The sequence below is a fragment of the Pteropus alecto genome, unplaced genomic scaffold, assembly GCF_000325575.1.
Source record: "Pteropus alecto unplaced genomic scaffold, ASM32557v1 scaffold25, whole genome shotgun sequence".
NCBI lineage: Eukaryota > Metazoa > Chordata > Mammalia > Chiroptera > Pteropodidae > Pteropus > Pteropus alecto.
Window position 1 is genome coordinate 17,596,820 of NW_006441955.1, and position 20,034 is coordinate 17,616,853.

A 20,034-nucleotide genomic window follows, 5' to 3' on the forward strand; every position below is an offset into this window, starting at 1 on the left:
TTGGGGATACTACCCTTAAACATGTACTGGAAATATTAGTTCACTTTTCATACTGAGACCTTGTCCTTGAGTCCTATTTTTTGTTTATAGTCCATTACTTATATTAGCTAATATGAGTGTTATAAAATAAAAATCTTATACTGTCACTCTCCTGCTTAAAATTATTAATGTGTTGCATTGCCTTAAAAAGAAAATGCAGTCTTCTTAGGATGGCCTACGAAGCTGCTTATGATCTAATCTAGTAAATGCTTCCCTTGTCAGCCACATCTCTCCCTTCCATTCTGATTCCAGTTTTCACAACCACTCTGTTCACTAGCTGCACTGCCTTTTTTTTTTCCTTTCTGGTTTCTCTAACATTTCACATTGTGTCTCATGTCGGAGCCTTTGCAAAAACTATACCCTCTACCTCGAACTCTGTTTTCTCTTTCTTTCTTCCTTCCTTCCTTCCTTCCTTCCTTCCTTTTGCCTTTGGAGTCAAGCTGCACCATCAATACTTCCCTGGGTCTCCAGTCTGCTGGCCTGTGCTATAGATTTTAAATGTACACCTCCAACTGTGTGATACAATTAAAAAAACCAACTTTCTCTCTTTCTCTCTTTCTCTCTTTCTCTCTTTCTCTCTCTCCCTCTCTCTCTCTCTCTCTCTCTTTCTTTCTTTCTTTCTTTTTCGTTTTCTGTCCCCAATTAACTTTTTATTATCTCGCAAATCTCAGACCATATGTCATTTTCTCATTAAAGCCTTATTTACCTCATTGTCTAGTGTAGGTGGTAGCTTTCTTCAGTGCCCCTGGCATGTCACTCATCACAGGATGTAGGGAGTGCTTGTTTGCCTGTTTGTTTCCTGCAGTGGACTGATAACTCTTTGAGGCAGAGGTTGTGTTTCACTTACAACTGTTATTTCTGAAACCTGTCCAGTGATGACAAGTAGCTAGTTCTCATACATATTTGTTGAATGTACTATTGAAGGAGTCATTATTTATACGAAGTGTAAAAGTCTGGGGAATGGAGCGCCTAAATTTGAGTATGAATAATTGTCACTAATGTGACATTCTTACGAGTACCTTCTAATTGGAAACAGGTGTTAGAGAGAAGCACTCGGTTTTCCCCTGAAGAAAAAAAAAAAAAATTAGCCCTATAAGCATGTAGTTGTAGAACTTTGAGTGTCCTTACAGGGACAAAGGGACAGACTCTGAAACAAGGCCAGACACTGTGTCACCATAGCACTATCAAACATCTCAGTCTTCTATGAATGTCTAAAGTCACCTGCCCCCCAAATCGCTATAAATCCAGCCTGGTCCTCCCTCTTGATGAGATGTCACAGAAAAAATTCTATCAGGCATTCTTTATCAGTGCTCTATGGCAACCCAGTGAAAAGAGCAGTCTAGCGGGAATCCTTGCTTTTTCTTTGGCTCTGTTTTTAGAGTCTGAGAAAACTCTATTGTAACTAGGTCTTAGAGAGTAGTTACCATAGGCGTTATTTGATATTAGTTCAATATCTGTTTTTCCTACACGGCTGTAAATTTCATAAAGTCAGAGATCAAATACATCTTGTTCAACGTTAATTAACTAGCTGTTAAGAGCTAGTTAAGCACATAGCATGTGCTTAATAAACACTGATGTTGAAGAGTTTTGCTTAGACAATTAGGAGGTGACGACACCATGAACTAGGACCAGAAACAGAAGGAAATACCCATTTGACAAGGGAAGATAAAGCACGAAGGCAGTCAAATCACAATGCAGATCTTGAGCCTGAGAAATATCCTGACACAGAGTTGTGGAGATTTATTGTCATGTTATATTGCCGAGATTTAAAGCTTTGGCTAAGTATGAGAGTATACAGTGAGAACATTTTTAGCCTGTGTATATAATAATTATAATATTAAGTAACACGTATGAAACACTTACCATATGCTCTGCATTGTTTTAAGTGTTTTACAAATATCAAACTATTTAATTCTTAAAAAAAACTCCATGCTGTAGGTGGTACTATTAGAGTCCTCTTGAACACATAAAGAAACAGCCAAAAAGAGGTTAAGGAATTTGTGCAAGTTCACACAGGTTTTAAGTGGCAGAGACAAGCTTCAGACCCCGCCAGCCTAACTTATGAGCCAAGATACCTAAGGAAAGAACAGGGAGAAAAATGGTTCTTCCTGTTTTTTCCCATCATATTTTAGTGAGTGTTGATGAAAAAAAGTCATCTTTCAATTGAAATAGCAAAATAAATGTCAGGGTTTGATACCTTGTCCTAAGAGTTTTGTGCTTTTATTCTTATTGAATGCATATCTATGGACTGGCAATGGCTTTGTCTAAGCTGCTTAAGGTACTGAAATGGCCCACAGATAGTGTGATAGCAAAATGCTTTCTATTAAAGTGCCTTGAATTGTTCTTGGCAGCTTATCTTCCAGAAGGAAGGAGCATCGGAAAAATGAAACGAAACGTTCTTTGCATTGCTATGCCAGCTGCCTGTCACAGTCCAAAATAGTTGAGACTCTTCAGAAACTGTAAAATTGTCTTAAAGGTCCAATTATACTTTTTGCTTATCTGATTTTTCTTAAAAAAAATTAAATCATTTAATATTTCTTTTTTAAAAAATGGTACTGTATTCTATTTTGAATTGAGTTGACCCTAATATAGACTAAGGCGAACTGCTTGAGAACCCATTATCATATGTAAGTCACAATTGACATATGCTTTTATTTTATCCACCTCTGTATTTTCATGTTGTATTTTGATATACTTCTTGGTACCTTATTAGAGATTTCCTATTCCCAAAAGAGCAATCAATACACTGAATAGATTACTTTCATATAAATATGTTGAAAATACTTTTTTTGATGATAAATCTTCTTATCAAATTTTTAAAGAAACAGTTTTGCTGAATTGTAGCTTCAGATAGATATTTGTGCTTCTAAATAAGTGCTTTAAAGGAAAAAAATCCCCCTCCAAATCCACAAAGACTGTTAGCATTTTAAAATCAGGTTCATAGATTCTGATTTCTAAAGATATGCCTGGTACAACAGGCCAGCATGATCACCAACTTTGCAGCTCATTAGGAGATTTCAGACAGAATTTGTACCAAGGAGCTCCAGCCAGCTGACTTTCCAGTGAAGACATACATTTTAAAGCATCTTCTTATACAGGTTCATTAAAATTGGATTCGCTCTTTTGTTTGGCTTTTTAGTTAGCAGTTTCTACCAAGCAGTCAGTTTTATCTGCATCATTGGAGGATTATTTAAAGAAAGTTTCACTGTTCATCTTTGTGTACATATGTGAGTGTGTGTGTGTGTGTGTGTGTGTGTGAGAGAGAGAGAGAGAGAGAGAGAGAGAGAGAGAGAGAGAGAGAGAGAGAACCAGATCTTAACAATAAACTGTTAAAATTGAAAGCAAAAGTCTATCCCTACATTTTTCTCACTCATCACTCATTTTCTGGTTCTCTTTGTTAATATTTAGGGGAGCAGAGGCATGATTACTGGAAGAGCTCCCTGCCTTAAACGTGATGATATAAATGTCCCTGCAATGGCTGTGGCAAATACTGCAAGATTCCCACTGTGTTTTTACTAAGCTCAGCTTGCTCTTTCCTGGGGCTTTGGAGAGAAGCCCATTTATTCACTTGAGCATTCTGAATATCGTTGACATTTTCTTCGACTGTGCCTCAGGCTGTTGTAGTGGTGAGGACTTTTAACAGGAGGGTTAACTGCTTGAATGTCAGAAAGCTTCAACGTCCACATATTTTACCAGCATATAAATTTTTGTGTTTTTGTATTTTGGGGTGAGTCTATAGCTGGTTACCTATTAATGGGCTGCGTGAGGGGATAGGGAGAATGGGGTGGGGCTTTGAGGAAAGTTTCTAGCCTTACATTTGAGTATTGGCAGTTATACCCTCCTGGGGATTATGGTGATAGAGGATGGATTGGAATTAATGGAGCAACTTAGATAATTCTATATTTATTTTATCTTATATTCTGCACACTTTAAAGCCCAACTTTAAATCCATCAAATAGGCGTCAGGATGGAAATTACTGGATCCATCAGAACCTAACTAGTCTGGTCTCCAGACTCTGCCTGGTGATTAGAAATGAGACCTAGCTGCCAGGTTTCTCTTGTTGATTGCCTCAGTGTCCTCACCTGAGAAACAGAGATAATAATAGTACCTTCCTTAGAGAGGTGTTGTGGGGATACAAGGAGCTAATGCATGTATAAGACAGATCAGTGTCTGGCACATCTTGCTAAAAGTGCTCACTCTCCTTATGTTCATCACTGGTCATAACTCCATCTTGCTGCTGTATCAGTCATATTGGCCTATTGGCCCATTTTCTACAGGAAAAGTGAGGTTGCTTGTACCCCCTACTCCATGGGTAGTGTAATAGGGCTGACTTCTTTTCTCTTGCAATGTACCTAAAATGCCGAGCCTGATATGCTGTGGGATATGGATGAGGTGAAAGTCAGAGGTAAGGAGAACAGTCTGGTGTAGTGGAAAAAAATTCAGTTATAGTACCCTGCATGACATCCAGTTTCTGCTTCTGATCTTATGTATGACCTTAAAAAGAAGATGGAGGGAGGAAAATATTGAGTATGAGCACCCTCTATAGATTAACTACTGTGCTGTTTTGTTTATATTCTCAAATGTCATACATTTCTTATAACTAAATTAGGAGGCAACTGAACTCAATGAGATTAAATGAATGGCCTGAGTCTCTTGGCAGAGCTGAGGATCAGACACTCTGCCTCCCAAGAGTTATTATCTCTTGGGTTCTTTTTTTGTGAAAAGGAAGGTGTTGGATTTAGACAGTTCGAGGTAATTCTCAGCTGTTCTGGAGGAATTTCACAATATCAGCTCGTTTTTCAGAACTACTTGGTAGGACTTCTTTCTCATTTGACACAATTCCTATGTCAGAAAAATTTTACTTCTCTCTCACGCTCCACATTCAGGGATGTCCTCTGTTACCTGAGAGGATGATGCCACCTCCAACTTCACTGAGCATGTTTGGTTTCCCAGGGCTGAAATGCTGCGGTCTCCCAATCTTGCCCTCATAAACTCATCCATGATTATACCCATTATATCTTCTAATCTCAGAGGTATTATAACAGAATAATATGAAAGGATTTATTGACCCTTTACTTTATGCCAGATACTGTATGTGGATTAATCTTCATAACTCTTTGAGGTAGATACTATTACTATTTACATTTTAAACATAAGGACACAGAGAAGTTGCTGTGGCAGAATTGTGTCTCTTAAAATTCATATTTTGAAGTCTTCATTCCCAATGTGATGGCATTTGGAGATGGGGCCTTTGGAAAGTAATTAAGTTTAGATGAAGTCATGTGAGTGAGGCCCTCATGATGGGATTAGTGCCTTTCCAAGAAGAGATACCTTTTTCTTTTCCACCATAGAAGGACACGATGAGAAGGCAGCCATTTGTAAGCCAAAGAAAGAGCCCTCACTGGGGAGCTAAATCAGTTGGCAACTTAATCTTGGACTTCCCAGCCTCTAGAACTATGAGGAATAAATTCCTGTTAAGCCCCCTAGTGTATGATATTTGTTATGTTAGGCTTACACTGACTAATATAGAGATAATTTGTCTAAAATTCAACAGCTATCATGAGAAGAAGCCAGGGCTCAAATGTGGGTCTGTTCTTAACCACTCTGTCTCATGGCTGCACAAAGAGGTGCCCCTTTTCTGATCAGGGAATAGGCCTTACCTGGACTCTTGCTCCTGCAATCTGAGTTTTAGCATCTTCTAAAACTTGCACCACCACTTTCTTGCATTTTCAAATTTACTCTCAATTATCTTCTTCCTTCCTTAGATGCATGTGCTCTAAACACTCTTATCTTAAAGCGTATCGCAGTCCTTTGTCCCTCAGTAAACTCTCTTAGCTGCCAGAATCAATGTGTTCTGTTCATTCGCTATGCTTAGTAATCTCATTTTAATGTTTGACCATGTTGAGCCTTTTCAGGTGGTAATTTTTCTCTTGATTTACTAACATGAAACCATTCTCTACTGATATACCTCCTTATCTGTTTCTTCTTGGTTCTCTTTGTTCATCCTGGCCAAATGTTAGTGTTTCTCAGGATTTGGTCCTCTTCTCTTTCTACAGCCTCAACCCCATAGATCCCACTTACTCTCATACCATCAGATTGCCGATGACCTCAGGATCTACATGTGTGGTCCAAACTAGTGTGCAGAGCATGGCTTGCTCTCTCTATTCAAGTTTGGTTTTTGTTGTTCAGTTAACTCCTCAGAGAGGACTGCTTTACCTACCTAATTTAAAATGATACCTCTATCCACTGCCTAATCCTGCAATCTCCTTCTCTTTTTTAATGATCTATCATGACCTGCCTTTATATTCTATATTCATTTTTTCTTGGTTTCTATCTACCCCATTAAATGAATGCTTTAGGAGTAGGGGTACAATATAGTGATAAAAACATAGTTTCCAGAGCAGATTGCTTGAGTTTGAATTCCAACTTTGCCACTTACTAACTATAAATATGGCAAGTTATTAAACTCTGTGCCTCAGTTTCCACATTTATAAAATGAAGATGAAATTAATAGTGCTTTTTGACATTAGTTAATGAATGCCTCCTACGTTCCAGGCTCTGTTCTAGGCACTGGGGATACAACAGCAGATGGAAACCTGGAGACAAAAATTCCTGCCCTCATATAGCTTATAATTTAAAGAGGAGAGACAGACAATAAGCAAGATGAAGGAGCAAACTATGTAGTTTGTCAGCCAGTAGTAAGGCTGTGGAGAAAAATAAAGCAGGAACTGGGGTGGAGAGTGAAAGTAGTGTGCCGTATAATCCAGGGTGGTCGGAGGAGGCCTCCCTATAAAGGAGACCCTTGAGCAAAGACCCGAAGTGTGTAAGGGCCCTGGCCATGTGCATACCTGGGAGAAGAGCTCTCCAGGCAAGGGGACAGAAAGAGCAGGGCCCCTTTCTCCAGGTTCATCTATTACTTCCCTTCCTGTTCTCATACAGTCCCACCAACATTAAATTATACTTTGCTCATTCTGAACTACCAATGTTTTACACTTCTGTGTCCTAGCTTTTATCTCCTTCAGTTGGTTATCTCCACCTCCCTTTATTTTTTCTGGAAAATATCTGTGCATGTGTAAAATAGGGATAATGACAGCTGTACCAACCTCAAAGGTGGTTGTGAGGATTTAATTATTTTTATGTATAAAGTGCATACTTTAGTGACTGAGCCATAGTATGAGTAACAGAAGTGTCAGTTATTATTTCTAAAATGCAAATATGTCATTCTCATGTCATTTTCATTGATGTGCCTGCTTGGCTAGCTCCTGTCCATTCTTTAGTTCCTGGTTTCCCTCAGCCCCACAGTATGGAATGGTGCTTTTCTTAGGTAACTCTTGTGCTTCCTCTAAAACTGCATTTGTTGTAAAGAATTACAGTTTCTTGTTTATTTGACTGCATTCCGATCTAGATTTTAAGTGACTGGAGAATGGAGACTGTATCTGGTTAACTGTAGTATCTCTAGTACTATGCCTCTGACTGGCACGTGGTGAGAACTCAAAATAATTAGTTATCATTATAAATAGTAAATATTAATTATATTATATTAATACATAAATAATAAATATTTAATGAATAAAAGTTATCTAGGTAAATTATATTCTATTGAAAAGATTTTTGAAAAACATACAATAAGGAAAGCTTGTCTGAAAGGATTTGATTTCTCAGGGCTTCACTGAGATCTGGAAATTCCTTAATATGGCTTTTTCTCCTTCTGTTCTCCCACAGACAGTGTACTTTTCCAAACCAATTTCTGTCCTGAATATCTCTTATTGTCAATAATGAGTGTCTTGAGGGATTTATATTGCGCTAGTCAGAGTTGGTCAGGTTATGCTGAAGGAACAAATAATCTCTCAATTCTAGAAGCTTAATATAATAAAGTTTCATTGCTTTTTCCTTCAATGACCTGAGGTAACAGAAGCTCCACCAACTTGTGACTGCAATATTAGGAACAAGTGGCATCCTAAGCCATCATAATATAGGAGGAGAAAGTCTGGGGAATTCTCGTAGGCTTTTCACTCACTGCTCATTCTGCAAGTGAGAGAGATGCGTCTCCTCCACTCCTTTTCATTGGCTGTAGCGGGCTACATGGTTCTACTCCCTGTGAGGTTCAGAGGTGCAGTCTTTGTGCCCAGAGAGGCAGGAGAACTGGATATGAAACATATGTTAACCCAGGACCAACAACTATGGTACAGGTTTTCTGCTTACAGAAAATGGGGCAGTGTGTCATGGTAGCTAGGAACAACACTGAAGAGGCAAGGAGATGTGGATTTGAATCCTGGCTCTACTGCTGAAAGCCTGTGGGCAAGTTAGCAAAGCTCTCTAAGACACATCTGTAATCTTCAACCCATAGTGTTTCCATGAGGTTATTTTGAAGATTTACTGAAGATAATCCTTATAAAGTGCTGAGTATAGCATCTGGCATCTTAAAAGGCTTCATTTGATGTTAGCTCTTCTCATTCTCTAACTGGACTTTTGCCAGTTTTTTCCCCAGGATTTAAGCAGCATAGTAAATAAACATGAATATTTATTGAACACTCGCATGCCAAGCACTGTGCTAAATGTTACATATTACACCCACATTTAATTCTTACAATAACCTTATAGTGCTCTTATTATTTCTGTTTAGAGAAACTGAGTTCTAAAGTATGTAAAAACTTAGCCAAGGTCTTGGAGCTGATAAATAAAGTATGATGAAATAAAGTATGTAAAAACTTAGCCAAGGTCTTGGAGCTGATAGAGCTGAGAATTGGATTCAGAACCACTCAACCGCTTTGTCCCAACCACTGATTTAAATTCCAAGAGTTATCTTTTGGTTACCATTCTGAGAAGATGCTTCATCTTTATTAAAGTCCATTCTGTTTGCTTTGCTAACAGAAATAATTAAGCCAGTTATTAAACTTAGCCACTATGACAAGTGTTTCTTTTATTTGAGCTCACTGGTTTTTATATTCAACTTGCAAGCCTACTTGTAAATGACAGAAAATAGCCAGCTTTATTGTCACTCACTAGATAATTAAAATTTAACCACAACTATAAAAGTATTAGTAGTAAATCTGGGTTGCTGAGATTCTGTGTAACTATTGGTTTCCATTATCCATTTTTAATATTTATGTTTCACTTTGGAACCATTCTTAGTCCCATTTTATAGTGTGGTAAGCTGTATCACAGCAGGGTCGATTTCTCCATATTATCCGCTGAGTGGTTTGCAAAAGCAAGATTGCAACTCTAAAACCCCCAGTGGTAGTGAACTACTTTACGACTATCTCTCACACCCCAGATAGTCTAATTGTGACCAGCTAGTTGCAAATGAGGTAGTCATATACGTTTATTGTTTATAAAAACTTAGTCTTAGAATGGGTAATAACTTGACCAAGGCCATACATCTGTTAAGTGATAGAACTGAAAAGTTGTCTAAGAACCATTGGTCTAAAGGGAGCAGTGTGATAATAATCTTACATAGCCAAGACATTTTAAGCTTTGTGTCCCGAGTTATTTGATGGGAAGAGTTTCTTTTGTTCTTTTGTTCAACTACTCATACTCTAAGCTGATTATCTTTTTTTCTGTTAATATGATTCTCTTCTTCTCTTTTCTCAGTTAGAATGTAAGTCGCGCGAGAGTGGGGAGTTTTGTCTGTTTCGTTTGTTATTGCATCTCCAAGACCTAGAGCTGTGTATGATACATAGTAGGTGCTAAACATATAAATAAATTTGTTGTTTGTCTGGAGCTGTAGTGTCAAATGGTGAAAAGTTCTGAATTTTAATAAATACCTAGTGTGGATGGATGAGTGCTTCATTGGTCTCACGCCTTCCTGTGTCTACATCTTTTGTCATGTGGCCTTATAATTCTTCCCACTAAAGGAGAGGTGATTATTTCATCACCTTTTCACTTTCAATTCTACCATATGACTTGTTCTTCCCCGTTTGTGCCTTTGCTATGAGCAGTGGACGTACTGGTCAGCTGGGTGCTCCAAAGAAGATGATAGACATGTGGGGCAGATGAGAACTGAATGCTTGCAATGTAGTACAGAACTCCTGCATTAGCCTAGCATCTATTAGTCAGCCAGAAAACTACAGACATGTGAGTGAGCCAGCTAAGATCAGCGAAGCCACCCCACAAAACCCAGCTTCATCAGCTGATCTCTGGTCAATCCACAGACATTTGAGTCATAATAAACACTTGTTTCAAGCCACTGACTCTTGGCTTTTGACGTTTCGTTATGTAGTATTTTTACAGAAATTATTAACTAATACATCCTATTTACTGTTAATTCATTTATAAATGTATATAAAATATGATATTCTGTGATATTGTGTGATTAAATCACTGCCTGCATATTTTGATGTCATTTGATTCCACTAATTCTGACATAGGTTAAGACATAAAAATGAAACATTGATATAATTAAATGTTATTTGATTATATATGTTATAAATGTTATTTGATTATATGCTAATACATTTGGGACTACTAAATTAAATGCTGCTGAATGGTAGAGTTTTAGGGACTGCTACCTTTCAATTGATTTAATGTATTATGATTATTATAATGTAGTATTTATTAAATATTCTTGCAGAAGATGAGTGGGGATAAAGAGGTAACATACCTCTTTATGTTACATGACAGTATGTAATATTACATGACAGTATGTAATATTTTTTATTTTAGAAAATGAGATGGTAGACATTTTGTATTCATAAGCTTGTGATGGAATTTTCCAGTAATTATTAAGAAAAATATATTTTAAGATTTTATAAAATATTTTTTGATAAGAAAAGTATGTATATATGAATCTCAAAGATTTCCTGTTTCACCTTTTAACCACTTGGAATGAGGTTTACCATTCTTGGAGACAGAGAGGGACAGGGAACAAAGTATGAGGATAAAGCTGTTAAAAAATGGCCACAAAATTCAAATAACTTCCTCAGGTCTTGTGCAGAATGAGCTCTGCAATTCTGCAGTGGAAAATACCTTCCACATAGTTATGTAAACCAGTTGGAGAAGTAAAGAAACATGATTCTGCAATACAATAAACTTTACTTGTAGTGGCTTCAATCAAACAAGTAAGATGACCAGCATGTGCAGCACCTAGGAGGTTCTCAAATGTGTAGGCCACTAGAATTGTTTTTATTTCAAGCTACATTGATCTTGTGATCTCATTCTCTTTTATGCTCCTCACTAACTTTTCTTAGCTAAAGTAAAGTTAGCTAGTCTATTGCTCCGTGTCTGATTACTATTTATTTATATGTGTTTATATTGATAATGCTTGTGAAGATGTCTGCCAGCTGTGTTCAAGACATATTATATTTTTGTAGATGCATATGTGCAATGTGCTTGAACTTTTCCATATTATCTCACTTTTATCATCCTATTAATGTGTTCTTCTGATTTAACTTAGTAGCTGAGGACCCAACAGAATAAAAACATGTCCCCAAAGATATGAGCTCTTTTACAAGGCTTTTAAAATAAATATAATTGTTATATCTATACATACATTTCACCAAATATAACTATTATATTAAAATTGATTACACTTTTTATATTGTCAATTTTAGTCAACACAATGATTAATTGTGTTTGAGGAGATGACTATTTGACACAAAACCTTCTGCCCACAAATTCAAATTCAGTACAATTCTTACATAGTGTTCTCATCCTTTCCTTTCTGACCCGAGCCTTTTAAGCTGTTTAATGTCCCAAGTGGTGTCTTTAAAGCACATGGGTAAATAAGAGGCATGATGGTATGATGGGATGAGCATAAGTTTTTTATTCATATAGACCGAAATTCGAGTCCTCGATCCGTTATGTGATTTTGTACACATGTAATCACTCTGAATTTCAATCTCCACATCTGAAAAATGCGAATAATACCTCTCAGAGTTGGTGTGAATATTAAATTATATTAACAGTACCTATCATAAACACTGCTTGTGAATAGTAAGTGCTCAGTTTATATTAATTCCCTTTCAATCAACATTGAGATCCTAAGGAAGCCAACCATACTCTTCTCTCGAAGTTCCTAAGCAGGAGTGGGAGGTAGTGAGAAGAGAGAGAAGGGGAGAGAGAAATAGAGAAAAAGAAATGAATGTTAGAGTCATTTAGGGATCAAAATATCTACTTATTGCCAGTAAAAATGCAATAGAGAGCTCATCTTACATCTGAGGTTCAAATGGATTCTCAGTAATTTTTACATCATTTGTGGTAGGTTAGTAACCTACATAGTTATAAGGTAGAGACAACTTCAGTCTTTTCCTTCAGAAGCAGAGACTTCCTAACCTCAGTACCTTTTCACCTGGAGTAGATAAAAACGTCATCCTGACATCAGGCTGAATCTAAAGAGAGCCAACAAAGGGGCTGAGCTATGTACACTCGGACTCTTCTCAGTCTCTTTAGTTAGAGAAATCATGGCTTCTTCTTATGGAAAAAGTAAGTGAGATGGGTGTGGAGAATAGCACATGCTTTCTTAGTATTTCCGACATTAACAAATGTACTAAATCTATAGATGGAGCCAGTAGGCATTTGGGCAGAGGTAATGAAATCTGCTACTTCTCTGCTGTGGAAGCTTTGGGCTGTGATTCAAGCCTGGCGCATAAGAAAGAGATGGTTGAAACCATTGTGATATTTACCCTTTGCTTTCAAGCTGACATTTAGTTACCAGATTTTTTTTTTTCTGATAATCTTTCTCTTCATGGTGATTACCTTTAGGGACATTATAGGCATAGCTGAATATAGCATTGAGGGGCAAAGGCAGACAGGGCAGATGTCTAAAAACTGACTGCTAAGATGTGGCACAGGTGGAGAAAGCGTGATTTTAGGTGGACATAGCAAGACAGTCCAGTAGGCAGAGTGCCATTCTGAAGGCATAGCAGTAACGAACGGTTCAGTTCTGCCTTTCTAATGCACTGCTATAGCCCCCTTTCTCCCTCCCCACCACATCCCTCTCTCCCTTCTTTCCTTCTTCTCCTTTCTTCTTTTCTTCTGTCTTTCAGTCATTTATTCAAGACCTAGTATATGCCAGATCTTATTCTAGGTGCTGGGAATATATCAGTAAACTAACTAAACTATCAAAAATCCCTGACCTTATGGCACTGCTTCACTCCGTCTTATTATCCTCCATTAGCTATTAAGCTCATTTAGGGTAGAAATTCTGTTTTATTCATTAGCAAATCCCTATCACTAGCACTGTGCCTGGGACTCTGTCTGGCCTTTGTGTACTCAATAAATGTTGAAATAATGTTGAATTTGCCAACATTTGCTAATGATGTGTCCTGATAGATGGAGGAATTAAGTAAAAGGGATTCATGTAGCATTCTGTATTATACCATAATATTAATGGCTTCCTACAGGATTGTTTGTTTTATGTTGTCAAAGTAAATAACATTCAGAGATCGAAGATGCAGGTAGGTAATTGACATTAAGAAAGTCTGTCGATAGGAGTGCAATATATAGGGGACTCAAAAAGTGAAGCACAATCCATTTAGCCTCCAGCACAGTGATCTGAAATGACTTAATAGAAGAGGTAACACTTGAGTTAAGTCTTGCAAGCTAAGAAGATATTTCTAAAATTAAGTTAAAAAAAAAGACATTATTTTATGTTAGAAATAGGTGGCAGGGGAAAATCAAGACCCGTCACTTGGTTCTCTCTAGATGGAGATCTTTGGATAACTTATAGATGCACAGACCACATGTCTGTGTGTCTGGGATTCTTTGAATGTGTTTATTTCTGTTTGGTACAGTCTTCAGAAAGGACATAACAGTTTCTCTTGCTGATTTATATTTATTATCCTCTAATGGCTTCCCTGAAGGTTCAGAAATACCCATGTTGAAGAGAAGACATTTGACATGAGAAGAGAAAATCAGCTGACCTTGCTAACCAGATACTCCCTTTCCCCTGTGCCCTGAGAATTGATGTTTTCTGGCAGTAGAGTGGAGAAACTGGGCATTGTGCCACCATGGAGGTGCCTGGGCTTTGTTTAATAAGCAGCGTCATTAGATTCTCCTCAATTTCCTGGGAGGTAATCCCATTAGACAGTGTTTATCAGTCATTGTGTGCTTTGTGTGTCATCATTTCCCTGTTCAGTAGCACCGGCACCCCCAGAAAAATATGGCTTGTGCACGTGTGAGTAGTGTGTGTATAAAAACAAAGCTGCCTGAGTTGACTTTTAGAAGGGATACTTTCCCAGTGTGGTAAAAATAGAAAATAAAGAGACTGAGCAGTCAGTACCTAAAATACACACACACACACACACACACACACACACACACACACACACACACTCTCTCTCTCTCTCTCTCTCTCTCTCTCTCTCTCTCTCTCTCTCTCTCTCTCTCTCTCATGCACAACAATGCATAGTGCTTCCAGTTCAGGAATCAGATCTGTGGCAATAACCAGAAAGCACCTGAAAATTTCAAGTGTTAATTATTTATACCATTTGGTTTACCTAAGCTACACATGCTCTTGTGAGCCTCCTGACAGAGAACTTTGTCCACAATTATTTGATTTTTTTTTTCCCTGAGGAATAATTTATTTCCTGATACTGGAATATTTTTCTTTTGCTTTTATTCCCTCTCTCCCATATTCGCTTTAATAGATAGACATAAAGCATATGTTAAAAAATCCTATCATATGCTCCCCAGCTCATTTGCACTCAGACTTGAGCGGATGATATTTTTTTATCTGATATTTCTGGTAAGTATGCTGGAAGAGCCGTGTGCTCTCTAGTTCATACATCCTATTTATCATCTTTCTTTCATTTTCCTCTTTATGTAAATAGCTTATTCCCCCTGACCTCACTCATCAATAGACTATGTATTTCATATAGTCTCAGTTTTACATGAAGATTTTTATCTTTTACATCCTTACTTAAATCATAGCTGTTTTATTGCCCTTTTCTCCTCTTAGAGATTTAGAATTCCCTGAAAATAATATTAATCAAAAATTCTCTTCTAGCTGTTATTTTTTTAGCTTGCTAAGTTTTCAAGAGATGAAGCCATCTTGTTTACTTTGTTGTTGGCATTAAGAGTTTTTAGTGACAGGCCTCAAAACAATTTCCTGCTAATGATGTCCACTTACCCTCAACTCTAGCTATTTCACTACACACTATTCCCTATCTTCTAATTGCTGTTCATTTCTTTACCTTTGCCCATACTGGCCTTCCTCTTGCAATACCCTTCCTTTCTTCTCTGAAATCCAAAGCTTCTCATCCTACTCATCGCAAATGTCCTTCTGTCCAAAGTTTTACTCCATCCCTTCCTCTGAAAGTTCATAGAATTTTATCTGTATCTTATTGATATAACTGATTAGTTATCTGTTAATTATCTAGCCATAAATGCCTTGACAGCAGAACCAGTGCCGAAGTTAACTTCATATCTTCACAATGCTTAATATGAGATAAATCCTCAATATTAATTCTTGAATAAATACTATTTTTGTATGATTATTTTATCTACATATTCCCTTTAAAAATATTTAATGAACTATTCAATCTTTGAGCACTCTGTATATCATGCTGTAGGCATCATATTCCTGGTTCATAATGTCAGTAAGACATTATGATACACACACATATATATTATTAATATCCCCATTTAAGCTGTTGGAACTGACTGGACTTTGCCCTAGACAAATGGAAAACTGACCAATTCTATTTCCTTCTTCTAACTATTGGCTACCTCCCCTTTCCTTTATCTGTGGTTCTGTTCACACTCTGGTACCTCCAGGTAGTTTTTTTTTTTTCCTGGTCTATTTTTGCCCAGAATTTATAGTTGTTATTGGCAGAAAGTTTGGTTTGCTAGGATCTATTCACCTATTTCCAGCATTATTTTTAAAGCAATTACTTTATTTTATTATTTTTTATATTAGTCATGGCCAGTAGTAATTCTTTTGTAGCAAATAATATTTACTCAAATAAGTAAGTTCTGATATTTTATAAAATCAATTTTGTTCTTTTGTGGCCACATGGCTTTACCATTATGCATTCATTGCTTGTTAGCTTCAGTTGAGATTTGCTTGATTCTTGGCTTCTTTTTTTTTTTAAATGTGTCTATAGCAAATATCCTAAATGCTGTTTGCTTAATTCTTCTGTAATGCACACCAGATAAAATGAATGGACTCTGTAGTATCATCCTTCATTATTTCTCATTTAAGTTTTGGCCTAAACTGTCCTTTCCCAGAAGCACGATCACCTGATTTATTTCATCTTCTCATAACATATTTTCCATGTTTTAAATGTATTTAAGGCTATAAATTTCTAAGTAATTGTGCTATTTGTATTTTGTAGATTTCAATGTTGTTGTTTTATTTTTGTTGAATTCTTATACATTTAAATTTAAAGTTTACGATTTCTTCTTTAATTCATGTCATTTAAAACTTTGAATTCTAATGTTGAAAAAAATTTAATTAAAAAAACTTTTAATGTATTTTTGCTGTATGAGAAAACAGTTTGTATGATATTGATTCTTTGACACCAGCTTTATGCCACTTGGTAAGTGGTCAAATTTTGTAGATATTCAGGTGCATTTAGAAATATATGTATTTTCCAGTTGATGGGGATAGAAACAAGAACTGTGTCCAATAAATCAAACTTGCTAATTGTGTTGCTCAAATACTCTAGATCATCATTTGTTTTTTGGATGTCTTTTCAATTGAGGGAGTTATGTTGGAGCATCCACTGTGTTAATGGATTTGTCCATTTTTTTCCCGTAGTTCTTCAAAATTTATCTACAAAGTCTGAGGCATTTTTATTATATTTAATATTTTATCTTCCTGGTAAATTTAATAATTAACTTTTATGTAGTGATTAGTTCATCTCATAAAAATAATTTTCTTAAAATCTGTTTTTTCAGACAATATTATATTAATGTGCCTTTTGTTTAGAGTTACCTCGTATCTTTATCCAACTTTGAACTTCTAACTATATTATCCTTATATTCTTGGTAGTTCTCTTAAACAGCATAAGTTGTTTAATAAAAAAAAATAAGTTAAGCCTGTTTGTATTTATTGTGAGTATTCATTTATTTGAACTTGTTTCTAGCATCTTTTTCTTTTCATATGCCCACCTTCTCCTATGCGTACTTTTTGTTTGTTTGTTTTCTTTCTGGCCTTTTGTTTTTGTCATTGATTAAGTTTTGTAGTCATTTGTTTATTTGTTTTCTTATTCCATTTCTGCTTACTCCAAAAGTATGGAAATTATATACCCTATTACAATTTTTTAGTGGTTAACATCAAAACTTTATGGAGCATATTTACCTAACAAATTCAAAGATTAGTATTTTTGCTCCTTCTCCAAATAATCCAAGGGCCTTGAAACACTTTAATGACCCCATCTCAAGTATATATTATTTTGTGTTTGAGATTTACATACAACCTAATACATTTTTTTGCATACAGTTCCTTTTTGTTTATCATTCCAAGTTTATAAACTTCTTTGCTTACTATTCTTCTCAGACTTTTTTTTTTTTTGTAGAAAGATAAATGCTCTCCTTTTATTGATGTGTGTAAATATGCAACATGATCACCTAGGAAAATTAAAAAATCAGTCATTTTACCCTTATGACAGATGGTGCTCAAGGTCAAGTATCAGTGTTGTTCTGTTAGCATGCTGGCTTAGAGTCTTTTTAATCGCTCTTTTCTTCTCCTTGGTAATGTCTGTACGCTGGCTTCAGCTCCCATGTGTTTTTGTGGATCCCTTTTACATTTGAATACCAATTTCTTTTAAGATTTCCTTCAGATTATGTTGTGATGTCCACCAAGTCCTTTAATTATAATACTGATGTTTCTCAAAAGCAAAACCAGCATGTCTAAAACATATCGTTTGTCAGCTCAAGCTCATTTTCCATCCTCTTTCTTTTTTCTTTCATAGTCTATATTATATTGATGATTGGCAACAGGTTTGTAATTGGTTGTCACAACTTTGTTTAGTTCTTGTGATAGCCTCACAGGTTTGGAATATTCTTCTATTAGCAGTCTCTTTAATAAAATGTAGTTTTTACTGGCAACAGATCAGCATTCAGCTCTTTGTTCCACTATGCCTTCCAGTGAAAGCTTATCTGATGAGCTCTGAGTAAATACTGTTAATGTTTGTCCTCCAACACTTTGCAAGACAAATGGATGTTCTCTAGGAGCACGGACTGAAGCTAGGTTTTTATTAGCATCATGAACATTTGCAAGATCCTCTTTCAAAGTAAATGACACCTCCCTCTTTCTTTGATTCTTGACAATCTGCAGTTTCCCAACTTCACCTGTTCCAGGGGCTTTAGCCCATTGCTGAGACAAAGATTTAGGAACCTTGAGCAGCCATACTCTGGTGCTGGTCAGGGCAAGTTCTCCACACTTGGCTATGCGTCTGTCTCCAGTGGATGCCTGTGACCCAGAGGAGCAGCTTTGGGAGCTGGACAGTTGCAGTGTCTGGAGCACGTGGCAAGCCTCGGCAGGAAACCTACTGTGCAGCGCTGGCATCCACCTCCCAGGAAGTTGAGAAAACAGGTAGAGCTTAGACAGTCTTTCTGGGATAATTTTTAAATGAAACAGATTCCTTTAGAATTATTTTAGCGCGTGACAGTTAAAAACACTTTTTAAAAATTGACTGCTGGATTTGTTTGGCTCTTGTTCTTGAAAAATAATGATTTTTCGAGTACAAAGGTAGAACTTGATAGCTATTTTCTCTCAGCAATTGGAATATATTATTTTGCTATCTTTAATTTCCATTTTTGCTGCTAAGAAGCATGATATCAGACTAATTGTCTTTCTTTTCTAGATAAACTGTCTTTTTCATTCTTCTTAATATTTTCTCTTTGCTTTTGATTTTATGCAGTTTCAGTAATGGTGTTTCTATGCGTGGACTTCTCTTTATTTATTATGTATGGCATACATTGAACTTCCTGTATAATGAATTCATGCCTTTCTTTTAGTTTTAGAAAATTTGAAGCCGTTATCTCTCCATATATTATCTATTCTCTATTTTCTCCATTATTTCCTTCTGAGACTTCAATTAGCTTTATGTTAGACTTTTTTATTCAGTCTTCCATATCTCTTAATTTCTCTTGAACATTTTCTATCTCCTGGCTCTCTGTTATATCCTGAGCAGCTCTTTCAGTTCTTTTGCTTTTTAATTTTCTCTTCATCTGTAGATAATATGCTCTTCAACCCCATCTGTTACATGTAAAAAATTTTAATAATTTTGGAGGCTCTGCATATGTAGGGGTAGGTGGGAAACCACCATATATCCCCTCAGTACTGCTCTGAATCTAAAACTGCTATAAAAGAAAATCTTAATAAAAAAATAGATGGGAAATTTTTTTAACAACTATATATATATTTTTTCCTGAAAGTTTTAGTTATTAGGTCTGTATGTATGTATGTATATATGTATGTATGTATGTATGTATGTATGTATTTAGAGACACAAAAGCACTTTACTAACTCATTTCTTGCATGTGAAGTACTCTTCAATGCCATCCTTGACCTGAGCCTCTTTGCTATATTCCTTAACCACCACATGCTGCAACTATCCACTTTACGGGATTTTCCCTCTCTGTTTTACAGAGACCTACCTGTTCTTCTAGTTTTCTGTCGTCATCAACCTTACTTAGGTGGATTTGGTGTTCAACACAAAGGGCCTCCACCCACAGGACATACGTGGGCTCATTGCAGTTGGATGCAAGCACACAAAGATGGGACTGACACTTGTCTAAGGCGTTGGCAAATCCCACATGCTAGGGCCATTGTGGAGGAGGGCTGTCTTCAGCACCTCTTGTAAAGCAGCATTAACATCCATTACACCTCCATAGCACTGCCTTTCTCGTTCTTGGCTGTAGGTTACAAGTGGAGCTGAATCTTGAATGCACTCAAGCCTTCGCCTCTGAGTGACTCCTCTGTGGCAGAGAAAGGGCTAATTATTGTTTTTTATGAAATCTACCTAATTATTTGGAATGGTTTCTTATTGCTTACTCACTATTTTTATTCCACTATTTATTACTAAATAGTTCATACAGTTATTAAA

The 20,034-nt window shown here is 36.5% G+C and overlaps 2 pseudogenes; both read right to left on the reverse strand.

Moving 5' to 3' along the window:
* Positions 1-17,650: 17,650 nt before the first annotated feature.
* LOC102889264 lies at positions 17,651-18,491 on the reverse strand (annotated as a pseudogene).
* Positions 18,492-19,455: 964 nt separating this feature from the next.
* Positions 19,456-19,812, reverse strand: LOC102888519 (annotated as a pseudogene).
* Between the last annotated feature and the right edge of the window lie 222 nt (positions 19,813-20,034).